A 13,822-nucleotide genomic window follows, 5' to 3' on the forward strand; every position below is an offset into this window, starting at 1 on the left:
GTGATTGGTGGCTAAGATCCTGGTACGTCACATGCCCTGCGGTGATTCCGCATGTGGTATTTTGGGGATGTGACAAATTTTTCTAAAAATCTAATTGCGATTAAAGAGGGGATTAAAGAGTGATTAACAAGGTTAAATGCGATTAGTGGTCTTTGACGTCATTATGGAAACTTTGATGGGAATATTTAAGGTTTAAATATTCAAGAAGTTCTTATGAACTTAAACTTATATTTTTACAAAAATAAATGGGTAAAAATATAACAATGTATAAGTATAATTTTTGGTAAGAAAAAATATATATTTTGGAGACATGTCAAGTATATGTATATGTGCTATATATGTGTATGTATTAGATACCTATAGGGTGATCAAAATAAATACACATACATGTTCCTACATGGTCCAAGAAATGTTAGTAAATCAGAAAATTAAATAAAATGGCCGAAACGGAAATACATAACACTTGATGATGACAAATTGGGCGTATCGACATCGTGAATAAATTACTACAAAGTCGAGTCTAAAATAACATATTTTAGACATTGAATTGAGCACATATCTAAACGATTGATAACAAGAATCCGGAAAGTCGAAAACTATAAAAATTACCAAGTATTTTTCATAGGAAAAAAATGAACTTATTTAATGTTTACTCCTTGGTAACATTTTGGTAAAAATTGCAAGATTATGTTAATGGACTCCTAAAGTTAGATTGGGCCTATCAAAGCTAGTAATGGGCTAGGCCCAAATTCCTTAATACTTGGGCTAGGTCCCAATGGCAATATAACATGGGCTCGGCCCAAGAACAATAAAACATGGGTTAGGCCCAAAAACATAGATAACATGGGCTCGACCCAATGACATGGGCTCGGCCCAATAACATTAAAACATGGTTTAAATATGATAAAATAGATGACATGGGCTTGGCCCAATGACATGAGCAAAGGCTCAATGACATGCGTGCACTGGACGAGGACGTGTGAAGAACGAAGCCGATCACACATAAGTCAATACACATAGAATACAGGAATGCGCTTATGAATGCAATACATATAACAATCGAGCGAGTAAACTATCAACGCTCTAAAATACAAAGTTGTTCCAAAAATGACAAACGAGAACATAATAAAGAATTCAAGATGAACAACTTGTACGAGGTCCGAAAGACCTAGTGTCTAACGAGATTAGTACACATGTAGGTTATTGACACGTACGGACGCTCACTTCGATATCATAATACACGGAACGCAAACTTGTGAGTTCATGTCCCTCCTTTCACTGATTTCAATGTTTTGTTTTCAAAAACATCAAGGGGAAATACATGCTAAACTATTGGTATGTTAGTTACGGAGTAGAAGATAACATGATCACTGTGCATAAGTAGGATGATAACATTAGTAACCATTAATCACTTAGTGACCAAGGTGCAAAAGGTGTAGATCTATTGGGCTTGAGGCACGCCCCACTCCTGGTTGGTATACCCTAGAGTGCTTTTGTGATCCCAAATGATGACAAAGTGTTCTCGGTTTGGTTATTTACTTATGGTACATTATGTCAGGGGGCTCGCTACCCATTGATAGATCCTTGACATACTCCATGAATGAATCAGAACATACCATGATTACAAGATAACATTTATGAAATTTCATATGATAAGAAATACTGCATGAACTCGCTCAACTTTTTGTTGACTTTTTAAAACTACATGTATTTCAGGAAAGAGGTCTTGAGCCGGTGATTCACTATGGGATTCGGGAAAACAAATAACAACGATGGCCACTTTGGAGGGTTTGTCTTCTATATCCCAACTTCGTATGGGTATATAGGGGGACAAAACCTCACTATGTTTTATGTCAAGAACTATCTTTTGATAATGTGTATAATGGCTTATAACTATGCTATGTCAAACGTTGTTGAAACTTGGAAACTATGTTGGAAAAACTTGAAATCTTTTGTTGAAAACAATATATCTATGGCATCGTTGTTGGTTCATGTTGATAATACATATACATGCAATGATTACCTTTCTTACGTCACACACAATACGCTTCCACTACTAGCAGGGTGTGACATGTCTGACACTGTGCGAATAGGCTAGATAGAGCGTGTGTTGAATATTGTATAGATTAGAGTGAAATCCGTTACAAACAGAAGGTTTTGTGATGTATAAGCCATTTCGTACGAAGGGACGACATAGTCTGTTCGTACGTAGCCACAAGACTTAGCTTCGTACGAAGGCACAGCTTCGTATGAAGGCACCATGCCTATATATATGGGCTTTGGGGTCTTCTCTTGGACAAGCTTTTGGTTCCCTAAGGGGAAATGTTGTCCAACTGGTTTCGTGGTGTTGTAACGTTGGATTTTCAATAGAAACCAGATTATAAGTGATTGTTCGGTGTCGTTATCTATCTTCTACTCATTTCTTATCACCTAACCGATCATATCGGGACCAAACCTCCGTCAAACTCGACGTGTAACACCCCCAAAATTTCACCTGCGGAAACCCCGCGAGGCGTGTTACGCATCAGAGTTCGAGCCACCAATCACATTGAACCAATAGTAAATACTTAATAAAACATGCCATTAATTACCAATAGAAATTGTCAAACATGATATCAATTCTCAAGATGTTGTGTAGCGGAAGCATGTAATAAATCGTTTAGCAAATGTTACTACTTAAAACCAATGTATCAATTGTAAATTAATCCCAAAGCCTCGATCCATGACCACTCCAGCACTCCCAAATAGCAAGTCCATGTTCCAAACGTTAATGACCTACAAGCATGCAAACAAGTGTGTCAGACTACGCTGGTGAGTTCAAGGTGTTGCTTACGTGGGAAGTTACCAGATATTAGTTAAATCAACTCGTTGTTTGGTTCAGATGACATTGTTACTTGATTACTGTACCGTATGCAGCGTCAATGATGGGAATGCCTAACCCCAATGCCCATAACCAGGCATTGGTCAAAGTCAAGGTATCAAACAACCTTGACAAGCTGTAGGAGGTCTTATATCCGCGTTGTACTCACATGTTGTCCCAGTAATTAGTTCACGCCCGTCCTTACGGCCCGGTGTGAGGGTGCCAAACCTAATAGCGCTATCAACTAATTACCCCATTGCCTTACAGGCAATCCGGTAGATGATTGTTTCTATGTTCCAGTTGTTTACCCCAAGTTTCCCTTACAAGTGTTTACCAGTTGTCCCAAACCACCGGGACGCATGCTTGAGAAAATGCAATGAACTCACCTTGGTTTGCTCGGCAGATTATACCAAAGTTACTTGAATTAAGAGTAGTCAATCACGTCCTAACAGGGTTACTGTACAGGTCAGGTTTTGACTCAAGTAATGCACGCATGTTTCACACAAGTTATCACGTTACGAGTACAAACACATAACAGTCAAACAATCCATTCAACTTGTGCGAATAAATAAATCAGCCCAATAATATCCGGCCCAACATGTTGTGCGATCGGCACACCCTTGTGCGATCCACAGCATGTTGTGCGGTCCAATAAGCCCGGCCCAATATATAAACATTTAGCATACATGTGCGGCCCAACAGCTATCAAGAAAATACAACTTGTGCGATTTGATTAAACCCAAAGGTAACCGGCCCAACATATAAGTAATAGTTAATCTTGTGCGATCCATGTACCTTGTACGATCAGATTGGGTTGTGTGCTTGTGTCTTGGGCTTTAAGGTCCAACAGTTTACTAACATTAACATATGTGTGTGTGTGGCCCAACATCTTGTGCGACCGGCATCATCTTGTGCGATCCACAAGATGTTGTGCGATCAGGCATAGATAAACATAATGTGCGACTGGGTTTGTGCGTCCAGCTTGTGCGATCAGATCAGGTCTTGTGCGACCTGATCTTGTGTGATCAACAACTTGTGCGCTTTGGGTCCTTGTGCGATCAAGGACTCTTGTGTGATCAGTTTTAAATATCCGAAATTCATGCCTATTCGGTTACAAGCATTGACCCTGCCAATCAATTACAAGGTTTCCATACTTATCATTTATCAATTAACAAGTTATCAGTTTCCAAACATGATAGATTTCGATCAAACAAGGATTCCAACCTCAATTCTTATGAACCCTAGACTTAAACATAACATGAACCTCAATCACAATTATCAACACACAACATATCACAGTCGATCACAGGGTGCTCGGTTCTAACTCTAGGCCGTGTAATCCAATTGTATGTACATTATCAATTATGTAAACATGAACCCTATGATCCGATTATCAATAACAATATCCTTCAACCACATAATCAATCATGTTAATCCGAAACCCTAGATCATCATGCAAGTCTATAATAAAACACACATCAAAACATCATCAATGGATAATCACACTAACCGATTAAGAGTACACAAAGGTGATCCGATCTAGGAGGTTCCACGAGATGGCTCCGGTTCTTCGGGTTACCGTCGCTTTCGAGAGAGAGGATAAAGAGTAGGGTTTTGTGTGTGAAGTGTGTTTTGTAACAAATGAGAAGGTTGCCAACACTCTAGGTGTTAATCATTCAAGAAAGGTTGGGCCGAACCCATACTTGGGCTGCCTTAAAAGTTCGGTTACAAGCACTACGGCCCAAAAGGCTTGTGCGGTTGATAATGTAAGGAAGTGAGGGTTGTGCGATTCGGTTCGATTACAAATATACACGCATTCACATGATATAAAACATAACATTCAATTAACATAATTCACGTAAGCACGTAACGTTACAGAAAGTAGGTTCAAATTACGAGTTGTCACAGTATCCCCAACTAAAAAGAAATTTCGTCCCGAAATTTGGTACGCACTCACTGAGAAAGCTAGCTAGGTAAGTTATATCGTTTGCTGGTTTTCCTGGGGTGTCACATCCTCCCCAACTTGAATGGGAATTTCGTCCCGAAATTCACTAGTTGCATCAACACTGGGTTTGTTAGGTTTTGATTGGTCTTTGGGGAACAAATGTGGATACTTAAGTTTCATCTGGTCCTCGCGTTCCCACGTGAACTCTGGACCACGTCTTGAGTTCCAACGAACTCTCACAATCGGTATATGGCTGTGTTTACGAACTTTAACTTCCCGATCCATAATCTCAATTGGTTCTTCGACAAACTGCAATTTGTCATCTATCTTCAGTTCTTGAAATGGCACAATTAGTGTTTCATCAGCCAAACACTTCTTTAATTGTGATACGTGAAACACATCATGGACATTACCCAACTCAGCGGGTAATTCCAACCTGTAAGCCACCTTTCCAATCCGTTCTAAAATTTTGAATGGTCCTACATAACGAGGGTTTAGTTTGCCGCGTTTCCCACCAAAACGCACCACACCCTTCCAGGGTGAAACCTTTAACATAACGCGATCATTAACTTCAAATTCCAACGGTTTACTACGGTTGTCAGCGTAGCTTTTCTGGCGGTCACGAGCTGCGGCCATACGGTTTCGGATCTGCACAATGCTTTCTGATGCCTCAAGAACAAACTCAGGGCCTGTGATCTGACTATCCCCCACCTCATGCCAACAGAGAGGTGAACGACATTTCCGCCCGTACAGTGCTTCGAACGGAGCTGCCTTAATACTTGTATGGTAGCTGTTGTTGTAGGAGAACTCTATCAACGGCAAGTGTTTCTCCCACCCTTTCCCAAAATCGAGTACGCATGCCCGAAGCATATCTTCAAGTGTTTGGATGGTGCGCTCGCTTTGACCATTCGTCTGCGGGTGATAAGCGGTACTCATGTCGAGTTGGGAACCGAACGATTTATGCATTGACTGCCATAACTCTGAAGTGAAACGCGGATCTCGGTCTGAAATGATAGAAGTTGGCACCCCATGCCTAGAAACCACCTCCTTAAGATACACTGCTGCCAGCTGAGAGAATTTGTCTGTTTCCTTGATTGCCAGGAAATGTGCTGACTTCGTGAGGCGATCAACAATCACCCAAATAGTGTCATTCCCAGCCTGAGTTCTTGGTAGTCCTGTTACGAAATCCATGGCGATTTGTTCCCACTTCCATGTGGGTATCTCTGGCTGTTGAAGTAGACCCGAGGGCTTTTGATGCTCCGCTTTGACTTTAGCACAAGTCAAACATTTGCTGACGTAGGTTGCTATGTGAGCCTTCATGCTGGGCCACCAGTATGTAGTTTTCAAGTCATGGTACATCTTATCTGAACCAGGATGTACGGAGTAACGTGACTTATGTGCCTCTTCCATTACAAGTTCTCGTAAGTTGCCAAAGAATGGGACCCAAATGCGTCCAGTTACGTAGTAAGCACCGTCTCCCTTTCGTTCTAGTCGTTGCCTCGAGCCACGTAGAGCTTCAGCTCGAACGCTCTCTGGTTTCAACGCTTCTAACTGAGCATCTCGTATCTGGGAAGGAAGGTTGGACTGGATCGTGAGTTGCAATGCTCGCACACGCCTAGGTGCATTATCCTTTCTGCTGAGGGCGTCAGCTACAACGTTCGCCTTGCCCGGATGATACTTGATGGCACATTCATAATCGTTCAATAATTCAACCCATCGCCGTTGTCGCATATTCAACTCTTTCTGGTCGAAGATGTGCTGGAGACTCCTATGGTCGGTGTAGATAGTGCATTTGGTACCGTACAGATAGTGCCTCCAAATCTTCAACGCAAACACCACCGCTCCTAACTCCAAGTCGTGTGTCGTGTAGTTCTTCTCGTGCACCTTCAGCTGACGAGAAGCATAAGCTATCACTTTCTCGCGTTGCATCAACACGCAACCAAGACCCTGAATCGAAGCATCACAATAAACCACAAAATCTTCGGTACCCTCTGGTAATGACAATATCGGTGCACTGCAAAGTTTCTGTTTTAACAACTGGAAGGCCTCTTCCTACTTCGTTCCCCAAGAGTACGCCGTGTTCTTCTGTGTCAGTGAGGTGAGAGGTTGCGCGATTTTCGAGAAACCTTTAATGAACCTTCGATAATACCCTGCGAGACCAAGAAATTGTCGCACCTCAGACGGAGTCTTTGGTGCCGCCCAATTCTTAACTGCATCCACCTTCGCAGGATCCACATGTATCCCTTTCTCGTTAACAACGTGCCCAAGGAAATGTACTTCTCGAATCCAAAAGTCGCACTTAGAAAATTTCGCATACAGCTGTTCCCTTCTCAAAAGTTCCAAGATGAGACGTAGGTGGCGCTCGTGATCCTCCTGGTTCTTGGAATAGACTAAGATGTCGTCAATAAACACTATAACAAACTCGTCGTGATATGGCTTACATACGCGGTTCATGAGATCCATGAAAACCGCCGGTGCATTGGTCAATCCAAACGGCATGACCAAAAACTCATAGTGTCCATAGCGCGTTCGAAAAGCCGTCTTGGGAACATCCTCTTCCCTAACCCTTACCTGGTCGATCTTAAGTCGATCTTTGAATAGAAACTTGACCCTTGCAACTGGTCAAACAAGTCGTCGATGCGTGGTAACGGATAGCGGTTCTTAATGGTCACCTTGTTGAGCTCCCGATAGTCGATACACATACGAAATGACCCGTCTTTCTTCTTTACGAACAGAACTGGGGCTCCCCAAGGCAAAGAACTGGGTCGAATAAAACCCCTATCCAACAACTCCTGTAGCTGATTAGACAGCTCCTGCAACTCACCAGGTGCTAACCGGTAAGGAGCTCGAGCAATTGGAGCCGCTCCCGGTGCAAGATCAATCTGAAATTCTACTTGACGGTGAGGAGGTAACCCTGGTAGCTCCTCTGGAAATACATCAGCGAATTCTCGCACCACTGGTAGATCCTCGATCTTACTCCCTTCAGACTGAGCGTTGGTGACTAACGCTAACATTGCTGGATACCCCTTTTGTAGGTACTGCTGTGCACGCATGGCCGAGATAATACCAACCATCATCCCACTACGATGCCCTTGAACTAATAATGTCTCCCCATCAGGGAGAGGGATACGCACGATCTTCTCTTTACACAAAATTTCTGCTTGGTGCTTAGACAACCAATCCATGCCTACCACTATGTCAAAACTACCGAGCGTAACGGGAAGGAGGTCAATATCAAACACCTGACCCACGAGATCTGGTTTGCACCCGAAAAGGACATTCGAGGCTTCTATCGTCTTACCATCTGCTAATTCTACTACTTGCTTAACTTCTAAAGGTGTTGGGGTTATCCCTAATCGTTGACTAAACTCTAGGGACACATAACTCCAATCGGCACCCGAATCAAATAATACAGAAGCAATACGATTGTTAACAGGAAACGTACCAGTTACAACGTTGCCGTCATTCCTGGCATCCCCTGCTCCAAGCTGGAACACTCTGCCTCGAGCACCATTTCCCCCATTATTGCCGTTGTTGTTGTTGTTGTTTCCAGCGTTGTTATTATTCGGGCGGTTGTTGTCGTTAGCGTTCTGGTTTAACTAAGGGCAATCCCGCTTAAAGTGACCCTCATCCCCACACTGATAGCACCCCCTCCTAAAACCCTGGTTCTGCTGGGGCGGTTGTCCCTGTTGTCTCTGGTTGTGCTGGTTCTGTTGCTGCTGGTGTTTGGGCTGTGGGGCCCTACAATCCTTGGCCTCATGGCCCACTTTACCACACCTGCGACATGTGCGACTACACGGCCCGAAATGATGGTAGCCACACTTATTACACTGTGGTTTCTTCCCTGCATACGAGCCCTGACTTTGGCCACTTCCCTGGCCTTGATTGACAGAAGACGACTGGCTAATGTTGCGGTTGTTGTTGTTGTCTGGCCTTTTCTGAGTCTGACCAGCACTGGATGCTTTATCATAATCACTCCACTCCTGCTTGTTATCATTAGCGGACGCAGTGGCAGTGGGTGTAGCAGCAGTAGTGGCCGAAATACGCGGGGGTAACGAATTGCTTTCTACCTCTTGGTCCACAATCTTATGAGTCAGACGAACGATCTGTGTCAAATCATTGAGATGGGCTACAGTGACCAAGCTCTTCACACGCGGAGGCAACCCTTTGATGAATAACTCAATCCTCCGAGACATAGGCCGGGACAAGTTCGGACACATGTCGGCCAGTTCATACGATCGCTTCACATACGCTTCGACTTCAGATCCAACCATCTTCAAGTCGTAGTACTCGTTTTCCAACTTCTGGACCTCGTCCCGAGGACAATACTCTTCCCGAATCAATTCTTTAAAGTCTTCCCAGGTTGTGGCATTCGCTGCCTCGATGCCCAACAACTGTACCTGGGCGTTCCACCACGTTAGGGCACCATCCGCCAAAGTACCCGCAGCATATTTCACCCTGTCCCCAGCGGGACAATTACAGATAGCAAACACCGACTCTGCTTTCTCGAACCATCTTAGGAGTCCCACAGCCCCTTCAGTCCCGGTGAAGGTCTGTGGCTTACAGTCCATAAACATTTTGAACGTACACGCAGGCTGGTTAGGTTGAGGTTGCGCTTGCTGACCTAAATGACGGTAGGAAACACATTATAGAAATGAAAAGACGTGTACGTGGTATAAGAGTAAAGAGTACTTGGTACATTCCGTACCAGCTTGATAGGCTGCTAAGGCCTCAGCCACACGGGTATTGATTAAATCAGTCAACTCAGCCTGAGTCATGTTGATGTTGCCACGTCCGTGTCCTCGTCCACTCATGATTCTATAGTTGGAAATGAACCGATTCAGAAATTCGAAACGAGATGGGAGTCAAGTATCATACTGATATTTACGTACTACCAAGTTCACACATAATAAGGCAGAACCCTTCTCACGCTCGATAAGCCTCACTGGGACTTGCATGCACCCCGCGTTATTATTAAGTGTGCACCCATAATAATAAGGCAATTTGCATGCTTGTCTCAGTGCCTCTTAGCTTGCGCTCGAAGTTTCCCCCGTTCAAACAACACAACAGATGGCATCACAGGTCTATGATTCACATGAGTCGAAGGGTAGTGTCACACGATCAAGTCACTATGGTGTTTAATGTTTCATCTCATATATATGTTGTAAGTGTGTAACTGCTAAGCAAATAATGTATAAAGTGAGAGAGACGAACCTTGCCATCTGGAGCTGAGTGTCATGATCGATTTTCGAAGGTGTTCGGTTATAGTCTGGTTTTACAAAAACGTTTTAAAACCTAGTTCACTATAACCAGTGGCTCTGATACCAACTGTAACACCCCCAAAATTTCACCTGCGGAAACCCCGCGAGGCGTGTTACGCATCAGAGTTCGAGCCACCAATCACATTGAACCAATAGTAAATACTTAATAAAACATGCCATTAATTACCAATAGAAATTGTCAAACATGATATCAATTCTCAAGATGTTGTGTAGCGGAAGCATGTAATAAATCGTTTAGCAAATGTTACTACTTAAAACCAATGTATCAATTGTAAATTAATCCCAAAGCCTCGATCCATGACCACTCCAGCACTCCCAAATAGCAAGTCCATGTTCCAAACGTTAATGACCTACAAGCATGCAAACAAGTGTGTCAGACTACGCTGGTGAGTTCAAGGTGTTGCTTACGTGGGAAGTTACCAGATATTAGTTAAATCAACTCGTTGTTTGGTTCAGATGACATTGTTACTTGATTACTGTACCGTATGCAGCGTCAATGATGGGAATGCCTAACCCCAATGCCCATAACCAGGCATTCGTCAAAGTCAAGGTATCAAACAACCTTGACAAGCAGTAGGAGGTCTTATATCCGCGTTGTACTCACATGTTGTCCCAGTAATTAGTTCACGCCCGTCCTTACGGCCCGGTGTGAGGGTGCCAAACCTAATAGCGCTATCAACTAATTACCCCATTGCCTTACAGGCAATCCGGTAGATGATTGTTTCTATGTTCCAGTTGTTTACCCCAAGTTTCCCTTACAAGTGTTTACCAGTTGTCCCAAACCACCGGGACGCATGCTTGAGAAAATGCAATGAACTCACCTTGGTTTGCTCGGCAGATTATACCAAAGTTACTTGAATTAAGAGTAGTCAATCACGTCCTAACAGGGTTACCGTACAGGTCAGGTTTTGACTCAAGTAATGCACGCATGTTTCACACAAGTTATCACGTTACGAGTACAAACACATAACAGTCAAACAATCCATTCAACTTGTGCGAATAAATAAATCAGCCCAATAATATCCGGCCCAACATGTTGTGCGATCGGCACACCCTTGTGCGATCCACAGCATGTTGTGCGGTCCAATAAGCCCGGCCCAATATATAAACATTTAGCATACATGTGCGGCCCAACAGCTATCAAGAAAATACAACTTGTGCGATTTGATTAAACCCAAAGGCAACCGGCCCAACATATAAGTAATAGTTAATCTTGTGCGATCCATGTACCTTGTACGATCAGATTGGGTTGTGTGCTTGTGTCTTGGGCTTTAAGGTCCAACAGTTTACTAACATTAACATATGTGTGTGTGTGGCCCAACATCTTGTGCGACCGGCATCATCTTGTGCGATCCACAAGATGTTGTGCGATCAGGCATAGATAAACATAATGTGCGACTGGGTTTGTGCGTCCAGCTTGTGCGATCAGATCAGGTCTTGTGCGACCTGATCTTGTGTGATCAACAACTTGTGCGCTTTGGGTCCTTGTGCGATCAAGGACTCTTGTGTGATCAGTTTTAAATATCCGAAATTCATGCCTATTCGGTTACAAGCATTGACCCTGCCAATCAATTACAAGGTTTCCATACTTATCATTTATCAATTAACAAGTTATCAGTTTCCAAACATGATAGATTTCGATCAAACAAGGATTCCAACCTCAATTCTTATGAACCCTAGACTTAAACATAACATGAACCTCAATCACAATTATCAACACACAACATATCACAGTCGATCACAGGGTGCTCGGTTCTAACTCTAGGCCGTGTAATCCAATTGTATGTACATTATCAATTATGTAAACATGAACCCTATGATCCGATTATCAATAACAATATCCTTCAACCACATAATCAATCATGTTAATCCGAAACCCTAGATCATCATGCAAGTCTATAATAAAACACACATCAAAACATCATCAATGGATAATCACACTAACCGATTAAGAGTACACAAAGGTGATCCGATCTAGGAGGTTCCACGAGATGGCTCCGGTTCTTCGGGTTACCGTCGCTTTCGAGAGAGAGGATAAAGAGTAGGGTTTTGTGTGTGAAGTGTGTTTTGTAACAAATGAGAAGGTTGCCAACACTCTAGGTGTTAATCATTCAAGAAAGGTTGGGCCGAACCCATACTTGGGCTGCCTTAAAAGTTCGGTTACAAGCACTACGGCCCAAAAGGCTTGTGCGGTTGATAATGTAAGGAAGTGAGGGTTGTGTGATTCGGTTCGATTACAAATATACACGCATTCACATGATATAAAACATAACATTCAATTAACATAATTCACGTAAGCACGTAACGTTACAGAAAGTAGGTTCAAATTACGAGTTGTCACACGACGTTTTCTGGACATACAGTATGCACTTTCACTATGATTGGAAGCTAATAAAACCGGGCAAACTAAATGTTATGTTGCTGAAATTTCTACCGAATTAGTATTATCTTTGTTCAAAGTTCCAGCTAAACACACCGAATCCGGCCCTAGTAGTGGTATCACGTAGTAGCGTTGGAGCATGTCATACAAATAGTAGTGTTGATGTGCTCAAAGTGGTCAAATAAAAACTAACTAATTTTAACCTAAACTAGACACTCGAAGTTTTAAATTTATAGACTAAAAAAGTTAGACCACTAACCGGCAAGTGTACCGATCAATGTAGTATAGCTAAAGCAAGTCCGAGTATCGAACCCACAGACTCTCTAATTAAGTTTACTAGACTCGATTACTAATTACTAGACTTACACGACTTAATTTGTTTTGTTGATTAGGGGGTTTTCTAATGAACTACCAAGATAACAAACTAGAACTGACTAGACACACGAATTAAGCTTTTAACTGAGATCAGATGATGAGGGAACACACTACCTAGGTCTGAATCCTACACTTGCATGCCACGTTCTAACAGATTTGGAACTAATGTGGAAACCGGGATCTTAAGATTCTAACTTATAAATTAACTGAACATGACCCTCGACCCTTCTCGAGAAGACACCTATGGCAAACTAATAGCGTGAAAGTCCAGGGACACTAAGGTTAATAATCTAACTCAGCTAGTAGACAGAGATCGTTAACTCGGGGATCTTCTCACGAAGAATCTAACCTTGAAACCTAATCACTCCAGACTAGCTAACAACCTCTCACCTCACGGCGATTAAAGATTGGTAGAACACTACCCAATTAAAATCCTAAACATAGTTTCCATGGGAAAATCGTATACTATTAACTGTAAACAAGCCGCATTCATACATAGAAGACCTCCACAAGAACGCAAGTGAAACATATGAAAGTATTTAAACAAGATTAACCATGCATATACACTAGAAAAATGAAGCCAAAGTTATAAATTTTATTAACAAAATACATATAGTTTGTCCAAAACCGAATAGAAACAAATGGGAAATTGGACTGTAATAATCTCACGTAGACCTTATTGGCCATTAATAATCCCACCTCAGAATATTCCCCCCACCAGTCCCACCTTTCACCTATTTTTCCTACAATGGTCCCCCGTTAAAAAAACTTAACGGAGTTAAGCTTTTTTACAAATTAAAAACTGATTTTTAGGGCTTTTGATTAGATCGACGATACGAGTCTATTGATGTAAAACTTGCCTCGAAACGGTGCTCCAAACGCTGAAAACGGCATTTCAATTCGGGTGTTTAAATTTCCAATTAACCAAAATCAATTCAGTTGGAGCACCATTTCGAAGTAAGTTTTACATTAATGGACTC

This window comes from Helianthus annuus, chromosome 7, assembly GCF_002127325.2.
Source record: "Helianthus annuus cultivar XRQ/B chromosome 7, HanXRQr2.0-SUNRISE, whole genome shotgun sequence".
Lineage (NCBI taxonomy): Eukaryota > Viridiplantae > Streptophyta > Magnoliopsida > Asterales > Asteraceae > Helianthus > Helianthus annuus.